A 19705-nucleotide genomic window follows, 5' to 3' on the forward strand; every position below is an offset into this window, starting at 1 on the left:
GAGCTGGACAAGACTGAGTGACTAATACTGACTTTCAGATCATTTTAGCTACTTTCAGATCAATGTAACTCATTTTTGGGGGGTGGGGGGCTTGGTTAGTGAAGGTGAAAAGTAATCTTAACACCACTACGGGTTGTTTAGCTCCACTCTTAAAGCATGATATTTCTGGGGTCTCCATTGAATACACAGGAAATTCAATGAAGACTCTCTACCATGGTTTGTGTGTCTGCTTAGTTGCTCAGTTGTGTCTGACTCTATGTGACTCCATGGACTGTAGCCCACCAGGCTACTCTGTCCATGGGATTCTCCAGGCAAGAATACTGGAGTGAGGTGCTGTTTCCTTCTCCAGGAAATCTTCCCGACCCAGGGCTCGAACCTGGTTCTCTTCATTGCAGGCAGATTCTTCACCATCTGAGCCACCAAGGCTATACCCAGACAAAGATACTGGAGCTCAAATATCTCCCAGCCCTGTGAGAGCAATGATCATTACTCAGCTTACAGATCTTCAGTCATTCTCTGACCAGCTTTACAGAGGTTTATTCTCTGCATGTGTAGCTCAGTATTCGCCAGGAGACTCTAGGGTAACTCTTACAGATTTCTGGAGCAATTCCTCTGCTTTCCTTCTGTTTCAGTTTCTCATCAGTTCAAATTTCAAATGATTTAGCCTCTTCTAAATCTGATATCTGTCACCTCAACTTAGTGAAACTGTCATATTGTGCTTTGTTTAATTCTCTCCTCACCATATTTCAGAAAGTGCCTTCAGGGACAAGTTGGAGAGCTCATAGGGCTCACTTCATTTTTTTCCTTTTCTTGATCTTGCGCTGTTTGTTGTCCAGTGTATGAAAACATTTGCTTATATTTTTCAAGTTTTATAGTGTTTCTTATCATTTTAATGGTAGGAGGGCATGTCAGGTCCCAATTACTTTTTATGGCCAAGGATACTAATGAGCCTAGCCCAGATTGTTATCTGTGATTGACTTGTCTTGGCTATTTACAAGCAAAGTTTCCATTTTTCCTTGCTGTATTAGCCAAGAACCCTGATCTCACTATATAGATGTATGTTCAGGTTGATTACTCCTGAGAGCTAGATATAGAACATAGCAATCTTAGAAGAAGAAGTATATAGAGTGGCCTACTCCCTGTGGACATAATTTCTACTTTAGTGCAAGGACCTTTTCCACATTGCAGCTGGGCCAGATGCCCAGATTGGTGAACTTTATTGCTACCAGGGATTCACTCAGGTCTTGGCCACTATTTATTAACCCAGGTGGTATTAATTCCATTAATATTCTTTGTTTATGAGCACTTGTGTCTGGTATGGATGAAATATTTCATAGTAAAAATTGAGAGTTTCACACTGCAATACAATAAAGGATTTGGTAGATCAAGGTTGGAAAAAAATGTAGTTTCTACCCTCAAGGATCTATAAGGTATGTGTGGTAGTATAGTTGTGGGGCCCAGATTAAAGACAGAATTAGAAAATAACAGATAAAAATAGGTGATGGAGAGCCACAGGATATTATTACAGCAAAAAAAAAGAGAGTTTTAGTGTGACATTTTAAATGACTCCAGTAAAGTAAGCAGAAATTAATTAGGCAAATGAAATATGTTATTCAGTGTGGCGTACCATGGGAAAGTTGGGAAGGTCATAAACAGGTGTAAACAAGGGCGTTCAGGCAAGAATGACATGATAAGTGCAGGAACCATTGGTGTCCTATTTGTCTGGGGCATAAAATGGGAGACTGGGAGTGCCCAAAAGTGAGATTCAACACCATGAAGAGCTTGCATACCATGTAAATAAGCTTGGACTTTATCTACAGTGAAAGGGAGTCATTAAAAATTTTTGAAAAGGATAACTCCATATTCAGATCTGGTTTTACAGAGATCCTGTGGAGTGTAGAGTTAATATGAATAAGAACAGTGGTTAGAAGAGTCAAAAGTTATTATAGTATTTGAGTTAAGAGAAGATGCTTGTCCCTGAACAAAATTAAGTGATAGTGGGAGTCATTGACAGATTAAGGCCTGGATGGTATTATATCCAGGAACTACAAGAGGTACCCTTCATCATCAAAATTAGAGGAAAAGAGTAAGTGTGAATGGTTTATCTACATTATCTCATAGGTGAGAGATCTCCAGTTAAGAGAGATTATATATTAGGGCCTCAGTTTTCTCAGTGGAAGTGGCCTGAAACTGAATGGAGAGTTTGATAAAATTTGTGCCAATTTGGATTCACAGTTGAGGGAGAGGAGGCTAAGTACAACTCAAGGGATTAATAGGAGAAGCTGAGGATCCAATTGAGTTTTGAAAATATGATTTTATGGAGGCAACATCTGTAAGATTGGGAGATGTTTCACAAGTGGCACTTAACTGTTCAGGTGGAGGAAAGAGAAGGTAATAAATTAGAGCCTTGATTGGAATGCTATTGGGAGGAGTTGGGAGTATAGGACATGGGAGTTTTGTTTTGTTTTGTTTTTTTGAGCAGTAGTAAAAAGCTTTCTCTAAATAATCGGATCTACCTTTTAAAATGTCTCTCTCCTACTCCTATAATGTTGCTGCTGCTACTGCTGCTAAGTCGCTTCAGTCATGTCTGACTCTGTGCAACCCCATAGATGGCAGCCCACCAGGCTCCCCCGTTCCTGGGATTCTCCAGGCAAGAACACTGGAGTGGGTTGCCATTTCCTTCTCCAATGCATGAAAGTGAAAAGTGAAAGTGAAGTCCCTCAGTCATGTCCAACTCTTCGCATCCCCATGGACTGCAGTCTACCAGGCTCCTCTGCCCATGGGATTTTCCAGGCAAGAGAACTGGAGTGGGTTGCCATTGCCTTCTCCTATAATGAAGGGGAGAGAAATGTATTCATCAGAATTCCTCTAGGGAAGAACAGTATTACAAGGAAAAATTATTTCTTGATGTTTTCAATGAGACTCTCAAAGACAAGTTGAATCAATAAATGATGATCACTAAAACTACATGCATGAGAGAGGAAGGACATTTTGTTTTGCTTCAATGGAGAGGAGAGTACAAAATCAGGGAGAAGAAAAAGAAAGTTGTTGTAGAAGTCTGATCTCAGCACACTATAACTTCATTGTCACTTCCAAATATTCAGGATCAATCTTATGGACACTTGTTGGAAGCTGATTTACTATGTAAACTAAACAAGGGATTGAATTTCACATATATGTTAATGCAAGGTATAAGGATGTAGGAAATATAGGCACAGGAGCTGGTGGCAAAGTAGATCATGAGAATCAATCTCCCAGGAGTGGACACTGGTAATTCACACCAACTTTATCTTTAGTGGCAGGAAAGCCTCCACAATAGCTTATCAGGGGCAGAATTCAAACCAGTCTCTCCATATCTCCTGACTGCCTGGCATATGCCTTACACATGGGGAGCATTCAATAAACTCCATTCTGATTCATCTGTCTCAAGGGTGCATGCTACCTTTTATAAGAGGAATAGGAAAGAAAAGAGTGAGTGGATCTGTAAACTTTCACTTCCTTCAAATAAACAACTCAAAGCACAGTTCAGCCCTGTCATTTTCATACAACAAGGGCACAACATTTTCAAACACTGGAGTACTAGGAAAGCACAGGTAAATTTTGTAAGAGAGACTGGACTGATAAAAACACACTTCCTTGCGTTCAGTATCTACTGTAAATTTATGCAGCTGGGCTACAGGTAAAGCCACCCTTATAGCAATCTGCACCCAAAGCCATAGGTATCTATTTCTAAAGGTTAAATGCTGGCTCTCTGGATAGGTCAGGACATTATCTGCCAAAAACTTGTCATGTTGGCCACTAAAGTGGCTAATACTGGGTTAACCAATAATCAAGCTAAATTCATGCTTAGGATTCTAGCAAGATAGTAGCACCACATTTTTTTTTTTTTTTTTTTTTGTCAATGAAAGGCTTCCAAATAGTCACTAGAGGAGGAAAATGTATTGGGTAAGGTTTAGGGGTTTTTTCCTGCCCTAAATTTTGGATTAAATTGTGAGCTGGAGAGATTTGAAGCAGAGTTTTCTTAGGCCCCTTTAGAGTCCCTGGGATAATCAAATTGACAAAGATTAACAAAAGAAAAGCATACAAATTTTATTGAATTTTTACATGTATGGGGAGCCTTCTCAAGAGAATAAAGACCTGAAGAAGTGACTAGAACAGGAAGCTGTTATCTTATTCCTCTTAGAAAAAGAAATAGTAAGTTTGTGAAGAATTGGCCAAAGCAGTTTGGGGTACGGGTGGTGAAGAAATAACCAGGAAGGTAAGGGTGAGTTTAACAAGGTTTGTTCCTGCAGATTTCCCCATCTCTGGTAATAAGAATGTTGTCTTTCATTCTGTTACAGGGAGTGAATCTTTCACATATTTTTCTTCTTCTTCAAAGAAGGATGCGGGGGGTGATGGGAGGTCAGAGTGACCTTCCTGCTTTTGCCCTTTTCAAAAAATAAGATATTAGCTGTACTAAAGGTTACCTATTTTAGTGAGTCCAGACCCCATAAGATGGAAACCTTAATTTTGTAACTAATTATGTCTTCAAAAAACCACTCTGTGGTCTCTTTGGGGAATATTTTCAGCAGACATATCCAACTTGGTCGTTCAGATGGTAAAGAATCTGCCTGCAATGCAGGAGATCCAGTTTCTTTCCCTAGGTCAGAAAGATCCCCTGTAGAAGAGAGTGGATACCCACTCCAGTATTCTTGCCTGGAGAATTCCATGGACAGAGAAGCCTGGCGGGCTACAGTCCTTGGGGTTGCAAAAGTCAGTCACGACTGAGTGACAAACACTTTCACATTTCAACAGACATAATGGTCATGGGTCCTAAGCAAAAAGGTACCAAACAAGACGGGATAGTCACTGAAGAAAAGGGAAATAAACGTCCAAGTTCACTTGACAAAGATGAAAGGCACCAACTATTTCATCATTTTGTTTTCTTCATTTGCTGCCAAGTCTGAAGTAACTCAAACTCTTCCGGCTAACAATATGTTGACTAATAAAAATCCTTAGGGAACTGACTGAACAAATAGATAAGAATTATTCATGAATTAACCATAATTATCATATCAATTGTATGTAAATTAATTATTTCTGAAGTACTTGAGGGTATTGAAGGTGCTTAGAAATAGTTTATAGTTAATGTTATTTTAAACGTTCTGCTTACACTTAGACAATTAAGTTGTGTTGTTTGTAAGTAAGGAATTCTTTTCGGAAGTTGAACTTTATACAAGTCTGACTCAATCTCCGAAGTTCTAAAAGCCACAAAAATCTGAATATTGTGGAGTTTTTCTTTTAAAGGTTTTATTGTAGCTTCTAAATCTTCTCTTTCTTCTTCTTCTTCTTTTTTTTTTTTTTCAGAGATTTTTGGGAAGGAGATCCAGAAGATAGGCCTACACTTGACAAGTATTAAAAAAGGTCCAAAGATATATTTCATAAATTATTAAAACCTTGGCTTAAAAAGCACATATAACATCAGAGTAGCCAGGCTGCCATCTTCTAGTTAACTATATTCATGTGTCTGATGGAATGTAGGGAAGGAATATATCATGGATTAATAATAAATTAATTGTATACTATATCTCAGCAATAGTTGAGTAATAGGTGGTGTGATCCCTCCAAGAGCCAGACATCCTGTAGTCAGAAGTCAAGTGGGCCTTAAGAAGCATCACTATGAACAAAGCTAGTGGAGGTGATAGAATTTCAGGCGAGCTATTTCAAAGCCTAAAAGATGATGCTGTGAAAGTGCTGCACTCAATATGCCAGCAAATTTGGAAACCTCATCAGTGGCAGGACTGTAAACAGTCAGTTTTCATTCCAATCCCAAAGAAGGGCAATGCTAAAGAATGTTCACACTACCACACAATTGCACTCATCTCACACACTGGCAAAGTAAGGCTCAAAATTCTCCAAGCAAGGCTTCAACAGTACATGAACCATGAACTTCCAAATGTTCAAGTTGGATTTAGAAAAGGCAGAGGAACCAGAGATCAAATTTCCAACATCCATTGGATCATCAAAAAAGCAAGAAAATTCCAGAAAAAAAATCTGCTGCTTTATTGATTATGCCAAAGCCTTTGACTGTGCAGATCACAACAAACTGTGGAAAATTCTTCAAGAGATGGCCAGACCACCTTACCTGCCTCCCAAGAAATCTGTATGCAGGTCAAGAATCAGCAGTTAGAACCAGACATGGAACAACAGACTGGTGCCAAATCAGGAAACAAGTACGTCAAGGCTGTATGTTGTCACCCTGCTTATTTAACTTATATACAGAGAACATCATGAGAAATGCTGGGCTGGATGAAGCACAAGCTGGAATCAAGATTGCTGGGAGAAATATCAATAACCTCAGATATGCAGATGACACCATCCTTATGACAGAAAATGAAGAGAAACTGAAGAGCCTCTTGATGAAAGTAAAAGAAGAGAGTAAAAAGGCTGGCTTAATACTCAATGTCCAAAAATCTGAGATCATGGTCTCCGGTTCCATAACTTCATGGAAAAGAGATGAGGAAACAATAGAAACAGGGACCAACCTTATTATCTTGGGCTCCAAAATCACTGCAGATGGTGACTGCAGCCATGAAATAAAAGACTCTTGTTCCCTGAAAGAAAAGCTATGCCCAGCCTAGACAGCATATTAAAAACAGAGACATTATTTTGCCAACAAAGGTCCATCTAATCAAAGCTATGGTTTTTCCAGTAGTCACAAATGGATATGAGAGTTGGACTGTAAAGAAAGCTGAAGAATTGATGCTTTTGAAGTGTGGTGTTGGAGAAGACTCTTGAGAGTCCCTTGGACTGCAAGGAGATCCAATCAGTCAATCCTAAGGAAATAAACCCTGAATATTCTTTGGAGGAACTAATGTTGAATCTGAAACTCCAATACTTTGACCACCTGATTGTGAAGAACTGACTCTTTGGAGAAGACCCTGATGCTGGCAAAGATTGAAGGCATGAGGAGAAGGGGATGACAGAGGATGAGATGGTTGAATAGCATCACCAACTCAACAGACATGAGTTTATCTAAGCTCCAGGAGTGGGTGATGGACAGGGAAGCATGGCATGCTGCAATCCATGGGGGTCACAAAGTCACACACAACTCAGGATTTCATCTCTTGCATTTCCAAAATTAAGATTGGCATGATAAATTAGCCATGTATATCCATGTTACCTGTACAAGCAGACATCATACTCCTCAGTAATTATTCTTTCTTTAAGAGCCTTTCTTTTCCTGGCCTCATGCTGAATTCTTGTGAAAAATGTTCTCAGTCTAAAGATTTAATATGTTGCCCATGTACATGTCTGGAATCCTTTCCTCATAGCTTGCTCCTCTGCAGTACTCTGCTCTGAAAATTCTGGCCACTTCAAAGTCCTTGGAGTCCTACTTCTGTCTCTTCAGCTCAGCAAGATTACTGGTTCCCCTCTTTGACCTACTGTTTATTAGTGTAATAGCTTCTTCCATGAAGAAATTTAGGACAATAAAATGATAGGATTCATCTTTTTTCCCCTTTTCTCAGAGATCAGTTTGAAGTTCTATTTTTCTGATGTCTGAAAAAGTTGCTGCATATAGTACCGAGATTTTCTAGTTTTTTTTTTTTTGGTGGGAGTTCAGTTCAGTTCAGTTCAGTTGTTCAGTTGTGTCCGACTCCCTGCAACCCCTTGAATCACAGCACGCCAGGCCTCCCTGTCCATCACCAACTCCCAGAGTTCACTCAGACTCACGTCCATCGAATCAGTGATGCCATCCAGCCATCTCATCCTCTGTTGTCCCCTTCTCCTCCTGCCCCCAATCCCTCCCAGCATCAGAGTCTTTTCCAATGAGTCAACTCTTTGCATGAGGTGGCCAAAGTCCTGGAGTTTCAGCTTTAGCATCATTCCTTCCAAAGAATACCCAGGGCTGATCTCCTTCAGAATGAACTGGTTGGATCTCCTTGCAGTCCAAGGGACTCTCAAGAGTCTTCTCCAACACCACAGTTCAAAAGCATCAATTCTTTGGCGCTCAGCTTTCTTCACAGTCCAACTCTCACATCCATACATGGCCACAGGAAAAACCATAGCCTTGACTAGATGGACCTTTGTTGGCAAAGTAATGTCTCTGCTTTTCAATATGCTATCTAGGTTGGTCATAACTTTCCTTCCAAGGAGTAAGCGTCTTTTAATTTCATGGCTGCAGTCACCATCTGCAGTGATTTTGGAGCCCCCCCAAAATAAAGTCAGCCACTGTTTCCACTGTTTCCCCATCTATTTGCCATGAAGTGATGGGACCGGATGCCATGATCTTCATTTTCTGAATGTTGAGCTTTAAGCCAACTTTTTCACTCTCCACTTTCACTTTCATCAAGAGGCTTTTTAGTTCCTCTTCACTTTCTGCCGTAAGGGTGGTGTCATCTGCATATCTGAGGTTATTGATATTTCTCCCGGCAAAGGTAAGTACAAATGCTTATACATTATCATAACTGGAATTTCAAATAACTTCCAAGAACAGATTTACACAGCTATGAATATATTTCAAAATCCTAGACGTTTTCCTCATCTCAAGGAAGAAAATAATAAAATATGTACTGAGTCATCATATCAGTAATGACTTAATGTTTACCTCAGCATGTGATACTAAAAATTTATATCTAAAGACCATATGTGTTAATTCTATGACAGTGTACTAGACCAAAAAATCTCTTCTTACTTCCCCTTACTTCCACTGTGAAATCTTGGCCCAGCTGTCTTACATGCCAATGCTCATTCCTTTCAAGTATTTTAATACCAAATCAAAAAGAAGAGTAGGAGTGATTTTCTCCACACATATCAATTTTAGAACATTAGGTTCCATGTAATTTTAGAGAAGCTAAGATCTCTGAAGAAGTCTTTTATTTCACTGCAGGCAAGATCTATTACATTTTATGTGATTTTTCTTTGCTTTTTGAAAAATCGAAAATGGGCTGCCATCAAATCAATACAGCAAAGCATCCAAGAACCAAGATGGTTGCAAAGTAATACAACCTTTTTACATTTAGTACAGCTGCTGAAAAATACTGAGTGAGCTGGCATTTCATCATCTGTGAATCTAACTTATGTTGCCTTTTGTACCCCTCCATCCTACCAGCCTGACTTGGACTTTACTATTCTCTAGAATTTGACTTCTCTTCACTAGGGAAATAAATAAGATATCTGAAAAATGCAGAGTTGTCAGGGAGTCTACTGGGTGTACCTTCAGAAGGTAAACATCCAATGTGAAGATCTTGAATAGAATCCTCAAGGTAAGAAATAATTCCAGAAAGAAAGAAAAAGAAATGGCACTACTACTAAGAACAACATTAAAAAAAGTAGAGATATCAGTAAATAAATAAATAAAAGACCAAATGGAGAACATAAAAGGAAGCTATATAAAAGGGGGAAGGCAGGAGGGCCTATCCTGAGCCACGGGGTGCCTGGGGTGGGGGGTGGTGGTGAGTGGGTGCGCTGGGGTCATTTGAGTCAAGCACTGGGGATTCATGTATGCATGAATATATATGGATTATTATATATATATATATAATATAATATATATGGGCTATAACATGGATTATTCTAATCCATGTCAATGGATTAGAAGACTCATATTAAAAGTTGTCAATTTTTGGCTTATGATTCAAGATGGTGGAGTAGAAGATGTGCACTCATCTCCTCCCGTGACAGCACAAAAATTGTAACTAGCTGTTGAACAACCATTGACAGGAGGATGCTGGAACCCATTTAAAAAAAAAGTTACCCCATGCACAAAGAAAAGAAAAAGCTGCAATGAGATGATAAGAGGGACACAATTATGATAAAATCAAACCCCTTACCTACAGGGTGGGTGACCCACAAACTGGAGAACAATAATACCAAAAGAAGTTCTACCACTTTTGTGACGGTTCTGAGCCCCATGTCAGGCTTCCCAGCCTGGGAATCTGACAAAAGGACTGGGAATCTGACCTTGATGGCCAGTGGGATTTGATTATAGGACTTCCACAGGGACCAGGGGAAACAGAGACTCTATTCTTGGAGAGCACAAAATATTGTATGCACCACACCAGGGGAAAGAAGCAGTGACCACACAGGAGACAGAGCCCAAACTACATGCTAGTGTTGGAGGGTCTCCACTGAAGGTGTGGGTCAGCAAGAGCTCACCACAGGGATGGAGGCACTGCCAGCAGCAGCCCTGAAACGTGTCTCCCTGGCTAAAGTCCTCTTAGAGGTTACTATTAGCCCTACATAGAGCCTATAAACTCCAGGGCTGGGTCACCTCAGGCCAAACAACTAGTGGGCTGGGAGTACAACCCAACCCATCAGCAGATAATTGGATTAAAGCTTTACTAACCAAGGCCTTGCTCACCAGAGCAAGACCCAGTTTTTCCCACCTTGTCCCTCCCATTAGGAAGTATATAGAATCCTCTTAACCTCATCCACCAGAGAGCAGACAGAAGAAATTAGACAAGCCACAGTCCCACAGGGGCTAGAACAAAAATCACATTACAGAAATTTAATCAGGATGAAAAAAGAGAGTTATGTCCCAGATAAAGGGCCAATATACAACTCCAGAAAAACAACTAAATGAAGTGGAGATGGGCAAACCTTCTGTAAAAAATTCAGAATAATAACAGTGAAGATGATCCAGAATCTCAGAAAAAGAATGGAGAAGATGCAAGAAACGTTTACCAAAGACCTAGAAGAACAAAGGAACAAACAAACAAACAAAGAGAGATGAAGATATGCTAGAAGGAACCAATAGCAGAACAGCTGAGGCAGAAGACCAGATACGTGACCTGGAAGACAGAATGGTGCAAATCATTGCCGCAGAACAGAATATAGAAAAAAAGAATGAAAAAAATTAAGACAGCCTAAGAGACCTCAAATATGCAGATGACACCACCTTATGGCAGAAAGTAAAGAGGAACTTATAAAACCTCTTGATGAAAGTGAAAGAGGAGAGTATAAAAGTTGGCTTAAAGCTCAACATTCAGAAAACGAAGATCATGGCATCTGATCCCAACACTTCATGGGAAATAGATGGGGAAACACTGGGAACAGTGTCAGACTTTATTTTGGGGGGCTCCAAAATCACTGCAGATGGTGACTGCAGCCATGAAATTAAAAGACGCTTACTCCTTGGAAGGAAAGTGATGACCAACCTAGATAGCATATTCAAAAGCAGAGATATTACTTTGCCAACAAAGGTCCATCTAGTCAAGGCTATGGTTTTTCCAGTGGTCATGTATGGATGTGAGAATTGGACTGTGAAGAAAGCTGAGTGCTGAAGAATTGAAGCTTTTGAACTGCGATGTTGGAGAAGACTGTTGAGAGTCTCTTGGACTGCAAGGAGATCCAAACAGTCCATCCTAATGGAGACCAGTCCTGGGTATTCTTTGGAAGGAATGATGCTAAAGCTGAAACTCCAGTACTTTGGCCACCTCATGCAAAGAGTTGACTCATTGGAAAAGACTCTGATTCTGGGAGGGATTGGGGGCAGGAGGAGAAGGGGACAACAGAGGATGAGATGGCTGGATGGTATCACTGACTCGATGGACGTGAGTTTGAGTGAACTCCAGGAATTGGTGATGGACAGGGAGGCCTTGCATGCTGCAATTCATGGGGTCGCAAAGAGTCGGACACGACTGAGTGACTGAACTGAACTGAACTGAAGAGACCTCTGGAATAACATTAAACACACCAACATTTGCATTATAGGAGTCCCAGAAGGAGAAGAGTAAGAGTAAGGACCCCAGAAAAAAACTTAAAAGACATAATAGCTGAATATTTCCCTAACGTGTGAAAGGAAATGGTCAACTAAGTCCAGGAAGTGCAGAGAGTCCCAGGCAGGATAAATTGAAGGAGGAACACACCAAGACATGTAGTAATCAAGCTGACAAAAATTAAAAACAGATGAAATATTAAAAGTAACAAAGGAAAAACAACAAATAACATACAACGAAACTCCCATCAGGTTATCAGCTGATTTCTCAACAGAAGCACTACAAACCAGAAGAGAATGGCACGGTATATTTAAGTGATGAAGGGAAAAAAACTACAACCACCTCTATCCACCAAGACTCTTCTGCAGATTTGATGGAAAAATTAAAAGCTTTCCAGATAAGCAAATTTAAGAGAATTCAGCACCACCAAACAAGCTTTACAACAAATGCTAAAGGAACTTCTCTAGGCAGGAAACATAAGAGAAGGAAAAGAACTACAGAAAATAAACCCAAAGCAATTAAGAACATGGTAATAGACTTGATAAATACCTTAATTGGAAATGGGTTAAATTCTTCAACCGAAAGACTAATAATGCAAATATTATCTGGACAGATGAAAACATGTGTATATGTCCACTTATCATTCTGCTTGACCCCTCAATTTTATAGTTTTAGGTTAATCATGTTCCCATTATGGCTCAAAATTTTAAATACCTTTTATTTTTTATCTGACTATTGATTGTGAAAACTAATAAATATCTTTTACTCTCATGGCTATGTAACTATTACTCATTTAATAGCATTGTATCATGATTGGTCAACAGTAAAATGTAGAATTCTATATCACCATAACTGCCATATAATAGAAAAAACTGTAATCATTTTTTTAAAATCCAGATTCATATCAGAATTATCTTGGAAATTAAAAAAAAAATACAAATGCCCATGTAATGCTATTTTTCTTCCAAAAATCTAGATATGCTTATTATGAGCACTGCTGTTAAAAACAATTAGAATATATGATAATCTTTTATATATATATATATATATATATATATACACACACACAAACACACACACACACACACACACACACACACATATACATTGGAGAAGGGAATGGCAAACCACTTCAGTATTTTTGCCTTGAGAGCCCCGTGAACAGTATGTAAAAGCAAAAAGTTATGACACTGAAAGATGAACTTTCCAGGTCAATAGGTGCTCAATATGCTACTGGAGAAGAGTGGAGAAATAACTACAGAAAGAATGAAGAGACAGAGCCAAAGTGAAAACAACACCCAGATTTGGATGTGACTAGTGATGGAAGTAAAGTTAGATTCTGTAAAGAACAATATTGCATAGGAACCTGGAATTACCCATTAATTAGGTAAATTTGAAGTGGTCAAATAGGAGCTGGCAAGAGTGAACATTGACATTTTAGGAATCAGTGAACTAAAATGGACTTGAAAAGGTGAATTTAATTCAGATGACCATTATATCTATGACTATGGGCAAGAATCCCTTAGAAGAAATGGAGTAGCCATCATAGTAAAAAAAAAAAAAAAAGAGTCCAAAATGCAGTACTTTGATGCAATATCAAAAACGACAGAATGATCTCTGTTCGTTTCCAAGGCAAATCATTCGATATCATGGTAATCCAAGTCTATGCCCCAACCACTAATGCTGAAGAAACTGAAGTTGAATGGTTCTATGAAGACCTACAAGATCTTCTAGAACTAACACCAAAAAAAAGATGACCTTTTCATTATAGGGGACTGGAATGCAAAAGTAGGAAGCCAAGAAATACTGGGGTAACAGGCAAGTTTGGCCTTGGAGTACAAAATGAAGCAGGGTAAAGACTAATAGAGTTCTGCAAAGAGAATGCACTGATCATAGCAAACATCCTCTTCCAACAACACAAGAGAAGACTCTACACATGGACATCACCAGATGGTCAACACCGAAATCAGATTGATTATATTCTTTGCAGCCAAAGATGGAGAAGCTCTATACAGTCAGCAAAAACAAGACCAGGAGCTGACTGTGGCTCAAATCATGAACTCCTTATTGCCAAATTCAGACTGAAATTGAAGAAAGTAGGGAAAACCACTAGACCATTCAAAGTGAAAGTGAAAGTGAAGTCACTCAGTTGTGTCTGAATCTTAGCGACCCCATGGACTGCAGCCTACCAGGCTCCTCCATCCATGGAATTTTCCAGGCAAGAGTACTGGAGTGGGGTGCCATTGCCTTCTTCCTAGACCATTCAGGTATGACCTAAATCAAATCCCTTACAATTATACAGTGGAAGTGACAAAGAGATTCAACTGATCTGCTGGAAGGTGTGCCTGAAGAACTATGAATGGAAGTTCATGACATTGTAGAGGAGGCAGTGATCAGGACCATCCCCAGGTGAAAAAAAATGCAAAAAGAAAAAATGGTTGTCTGAGAAGGTCTTACAAATAGCTGAGAAAAAAAGAGAAGCTAAAAGCAACAGAGAAGAGGAAAGATATACCCTTCTGAATGCAGAGTTCCAAAGAATAGCAAGGAGAGATAAGAAAGCCTTCCGCCATGATCAATGCAAAAACACAGAGTAAAACAATAGGATGAGAAAGACTAGAGATCTCTTCAAGAAAGTAGAGATTTCAAGGGAACATTTCATGCAAAAGATGGGCACAATAAAGAACAGAAACAGTATGGACCTAAAAGAAGCAGAAGATGTTAAGAAGTGGCAAGAATACACAGAAGAACAATACAAAAAGGGATCCTAATGACCCAGATAACCATGATGGTATGAATACTCACCTAGAGCCAGACATCCTGGAGTCTGAAGCCAAGTGAGCCTTAGGAAGGATCACTATGAACAAAGCTTGTGGAGGTGATGGAATTCCAGCTAAGCTATTTCAAGTCCTCAAAGATGATGCTGTCAATATGCCAGTAAATATGGAAAACTCAGCAGTGGCCACAGGACTGGAAAAGGTCAGTTTTCATTCCAATCCCAAAGAAAGGCAATGCCAATGAATGTTCAAACTACTGCACAAGTGAACTCATTTTACACACTAGCAAAGTAATGCTCAAAATTCTCCAAGTGAGGCTTCAGTACTACATGAACTGAGAAGGTCCAGATGTTCAAGCTGGATTTAGAAAAGGCAAAGGAACCAGAGATCAAATTGCCAACATCTGTTGGATTATAGAAAAAACAAGAGAGTTCCAGGGGGAAAAAACATCTATTTCTGCTTTATTGACTATGCCAAAGCTGTTGACTGTGTGGATCACACCAAACTGAGGAAAATTCTGAAAGAGATGGGAATACCAGACCACCTGACCTGCCTCCTGAGAAATCTGTATGCAGGTCAAGAAGCAACAGTTAGAATCAGACATGGAACAGTGAACTGATTCCAAATTGGGAAAGGAGTACATCAAGGCTGTTAATTGTCACCCTGCTTGTTTAACTTATATGCAGAGAACATCATGTGCAATGCTTGGCTGGATGAAGCACAAGCTAGAATCAGGATTGCCAGGAGAAATATCAATAACCTCAGATATGCATATGATACCATCCTTATGGCAGAAAGCGAAGAAGAATTGAAGATCTTCTTGAAGAAAGTGAAAGAGGAGAGTGAAAAATCTAGCTTAAAACTTATTCAAAAAATGAAGATCATGATATTCAGTCCCATCACTTCATGGCAAATAGATGAGGAAACAATGGAAACAGTGATCGACTTTATTTTCTTGGGCTCTCAAATCACTGCAGATGGTGACTGCAGCCATGAAATTAAAAGACATTTGTTCTTGGAAGAAAAGCTATGCCCAAGCTAGACAGCATATTAAAAAGCAGAGACATTATTTTCCCAACCAAGGTCCTTCTAGTCAAAGCTTTGGGTTTTTGGTTTTTCCAGTAGTCATGTAAGAATGTGAGAGTTGGACCGTAAAGAAAGCTGAGTGCCAAAGAATTGATGCTTTTGAACTGTGGTGTTGGAGAAGACTCTTGAGAGTCCCTTGGACTGCAAAAAAATCAAACCTGTTAATCCTAAAGGAAATCAGTCCTAAATATTCATTGTAAGTACTGGTGCTGAATTATTTGACCACCTGATGAGATGAACTGACTCATTGGAAAAGACCTTAGTGCTGGGAAAGATTGAAAGCAGGGGCAGAAGCACATGACAGAGGATGAGATGTTGGGTAGCATCACTGACTCTGTGGATATGAGTTTGAACATGCTGTAGGAGTTGGTGATGGACAGGGTGGCCTGGCATGCTGCCTTCCGTGGGGTCACAATGAGTCAGACAGGAACGTGCAACTGAAGTGAAGAGATACATGTACATATATATATATGCAATATATATTATATATATCATGTATTTATATATATTAGAAAAAAATTATAAAGTCAATTTACCATAACAATTTGGTATAAATTCCATTCATTCATAATTTAAATCCAAACAATATTTTTATCAAGTTGAAATCCGGAGTTTAAAATTTATATGGCATAATTGTAGTATAAGAAGAGCTAAGATAATTCTTTTGAATGAACAAAGAGAGGTGATGTGCCCTGACAGATAATATTTATTATAAACATATAGTATTAATAATTAAAACAACAATACAGCAGTAAAAAATAGATCAATAAACAGACCAAGATGGGAAAAGTTGTATAACAACTTGATATACAATAGTACTGGCATCACACATCAATGGGCCTCTCCATAACTTCGGAGCACTAAACTTTCTGTATGGAATAAAATAAGATCAGATCCTTTTAACACACCACACAGAAATAAGTGCTAAAGTAAGATCTTGTTGTGGCTTAATTTCCCCAGGAAACAGCTCTCAGATTTATATGCAGGAGATTTGTTGAGGAGTTCTCACAGGAATGAGAAAATCAGAATTGGACAAATGCAGAAATTAACTGTGATTCAATTGCAACAGGTTTCAGCTAATCTCAAAGGAAACTTTGAGGGCTCTTCAGAGACATCAACAGACTGCCCTCAGGAAGGGGAGGAATCTTCTAGGTAACCACAGTACCCTCTGACTGAGAATAATTCCTATGGAGGGATCCAGCTATGAAACTTAATCAGGCAAAACTTCCAGAAGCATGTGTCTTATGGTTTAAGGAAGATCTGGGAAGTGTATTATAGTATTCACTCCAGTCTGTCCCTCACACTTCTCAGATCTAATTGCTTTGGATAAATTTACCCCATTAGGAAGAACTCCAGGGTTCTTATTGATCTCTTCTCTAGGGGACACTTATAAAGATGCCTTCCACTGCCACACTGGTGTCTAGTGGTCACAAAAATGTTCATCATCTTCCCCCTCTACTGTTCATTTTTTAAATTAAATTTATTTATTTTTAATTGAAGGATTATTGCTCTACAGTCTTGTGTTGGTTTCTGCCAAACGTCACCAAGACTATACTTTCAGGGATCATTTCTGTAGTTTGTACTCCTCCTTCATTCCTTCCACTCTGAGCTAATACTATCCGGTGGAGTAGCTTAGATCTTCATTTCTAAGTGCTCTGAGCCACTGGTGACCATGCCCTCCTTTTTGACTTTTATATTTATGATTACAATTGTCAGGGGGTACCAAGTGATTTTCCAATGAATTACGTGGGTGCAAATAGAGTCTTCCCCACTCCTACTACATAACAGCACCCCTGGCTTCTCCTAAGGGTAAGTGTCAAACATCTCTGCCAAAATAATAACTCTGTTTTCAGCCATATCTTAAAGTTTAATACCCTCTTGCTGTTTCCCCTGGTAGAAGTATTCTCTCTTTGTGAAATAGGATCTTTAGCCTGAAGAGCCTAGAGATCCAGGAACAAAAGCCCAAATATGTAAGTGACCTGGTAGAGGAAAGGAAAGGAGCTATTCATACTCTGAAGCCTTGATTTCTAGAGCATGTATTTTCTCTATTAAAAGAAAAAATAATATAAATAAAATAATATTCTCTATTATTTTCTCTATTAAGGATAATAAATATTCAATTCATGGATTTAGTTAATATACCATTGTGGCTGAAACTCGGTCTCCGTTCACAAGTGCTGAATAGAAACTTGGAGACAGAGTTTGGAGTAAAGTAGAAAAGAATAGCTTTATTGCTTTGTCAGACAAAGGGGGCCACAGCAGGTTAATGCCTTCAAGACTGTGTGCTGCACCCCGACAGGGGTAGCAAGGAATCACAGTGTTCAAGGAGCAGGGAGGCTTTAGCTGGTGGACATTCTTCTGATTGATTGGTGGTGAGGTAATTGGTAATTGGTGAGGTAAAGCCTTCAGATTCCAAATGACAAAAGGGCAGGTGGGGGACATGGGTGGGGGTCTATTTTGGGAAGGCCTTATAGGATGCTGCTTGATTATACCATGTCTTGGAGCATAATGCCCCATTCTTAAGGGTATTGTCTCTAAGTTGGCACCTTCTAAAAGCTGTCCCATCACTCTAGCTGGAAGCTGCCCAGTGGTATAGCATGTAATAGAACCAGCAGATCTTGTGGTCACAAGCCTCTTGTTTCATTTCCTTTGCTTTTAAGTTACTCCCTCAGTTTGACATAATTATATGAAGAATCCCTGCCAGTTGTTGAAACAATCTTTAAGTCTTTATAATGGTGCTGAGTAAAGTCTTGCACTCAAGAAAAGCAAAACAACTCAAATCCCTTCTAGATAAATTACTGCTTCTGCGGGGTGGAAGAGGTTCAAAGTAATCAACCCATTACCAAAAGCCTGGTGGTTTCCCTAGAAAGATGATGCCATGTTGAGAGTCATAAGACAGTAGCTCATTTCCATTGTTAACAGGTGGGAAACTAAACAACAGCAATAGTTAAAATCATTATTGGTGAGTGAGAGTCCATATTGCTGGCCTACCCATATTACCTATCTCTGTTGCAGAGATTATTCTATTTTTGTACCCACTGTGCTAGTAATAAAACGGTCCCTAACAGAAGATGGTTGGTGTCAACTGGCTAAATCATTCCGTCTGCTTAGATGTTTAGTGACTGCTACACAAGTGATGTTCCCTAGTAGGTATAAACATGTAACACAAACATTGTAACATTCTCATCCATTACAATTGTTCCCATTACAATTGTTCCCATTTTGCTTCTGATTCTTGAGCACCCTCACTTGATCTCTAATTATTCACGGATCATACCATCTCCTTTGCAATGAGCTTGGTCCTACCACCAGACTTGGTCTACAGAGGACAGCCACCACTAAGTTTCTAAACATTATATCTCAACATTATTTTGGCTCCTCTTACAAGTAAGTGCACTTCTTATCATTATCATTATTTTTCTGGACCGTCACATGGAACATAATTGCTGGTGGTGTCCAGCCTTGTGTGATATTTTTCTGCAGTATGTCCAAACTCCTCCCTAGCATGTTCACTTATCTTGCTCCTGTCTTTCACCACCTGCAATGATGCTGGCATTTCACTTTCTCCAAGATTTTAGGAACCATCTGAATTGTGTGCTAGCACTGACTCCTGGGTCCTCATCAGGGTGTTAAAGCTTTGATCACAGACCATTATTCCCATATCACTGAAGTCTCCCTTATTTAATCTTATACTCCATCTTCTTTAATCTAGAACGCTCAGCATGTTATGGTACGAAACAAACATTCCCATCTCCTGTTGTTACATGCTGTAACTCTCAGGTGTATCCTGCCCTCAGCAGGCTCAGTCCTTCCCTGGCTAGATCCTGTTATGATTTAACCCTAGTAACTGATGTGATAGTCAAAGGATGAGGAGCCAGGGAGATCTTAAAGAAGGAAACTGTTGTCTTTGGATGGAAGGCCTCCACATAATCTTAATGTAAACAAGAAAGTGAAAAGTGAAGTGAAGTCACTCAGTCGTGTCCAGCTTTTTGTGACCCCATGGACTGTAGCCTTTCAGGCTCCTCCATCCATGGGATTCTCCAGGCAAGAATGCTGGAGTGGGTTGCCATTTCCTTCTCCAGGAGATCTTCCTGACCCAGGGATTGAACCCAGGTCTCCTGCATTGTAAGCAGACACTTTACTGTC

At 39.5% G+C, this 19705-nt stretch overlaps 1 pseudogene; it reads left to right on the forward strand.

Annotated features, from left to right (window-relative positions):
* Positions 1–17104: 17104 nt before the first annotated feature.
* Positions 17105–17186, forward strand: LOC139176875 (small nucleolar RNA U3; annotated as a pseudogene).
* Positions 17187–19705: the final 2519 nt, after the last annotated feature.

This window comes from Bos indicus, chromosome 17 (assembly GCF_029378745.1).
Source record: "Bos indicus isolate NIAB-ARS_2022 breed Sahiwal x Tharparkar chromosome 17, NIAB-ARS_B.indTharparkar_mat_pri_1.0, whole genome shotgun sequence".
Classification (NCBI taxonomy): domain Eukaryota; kingdom Metazoa; phylum Chordata; class Mammalia; order Artiodactyla; family Bovidae; genus Bos; species Bos indicus.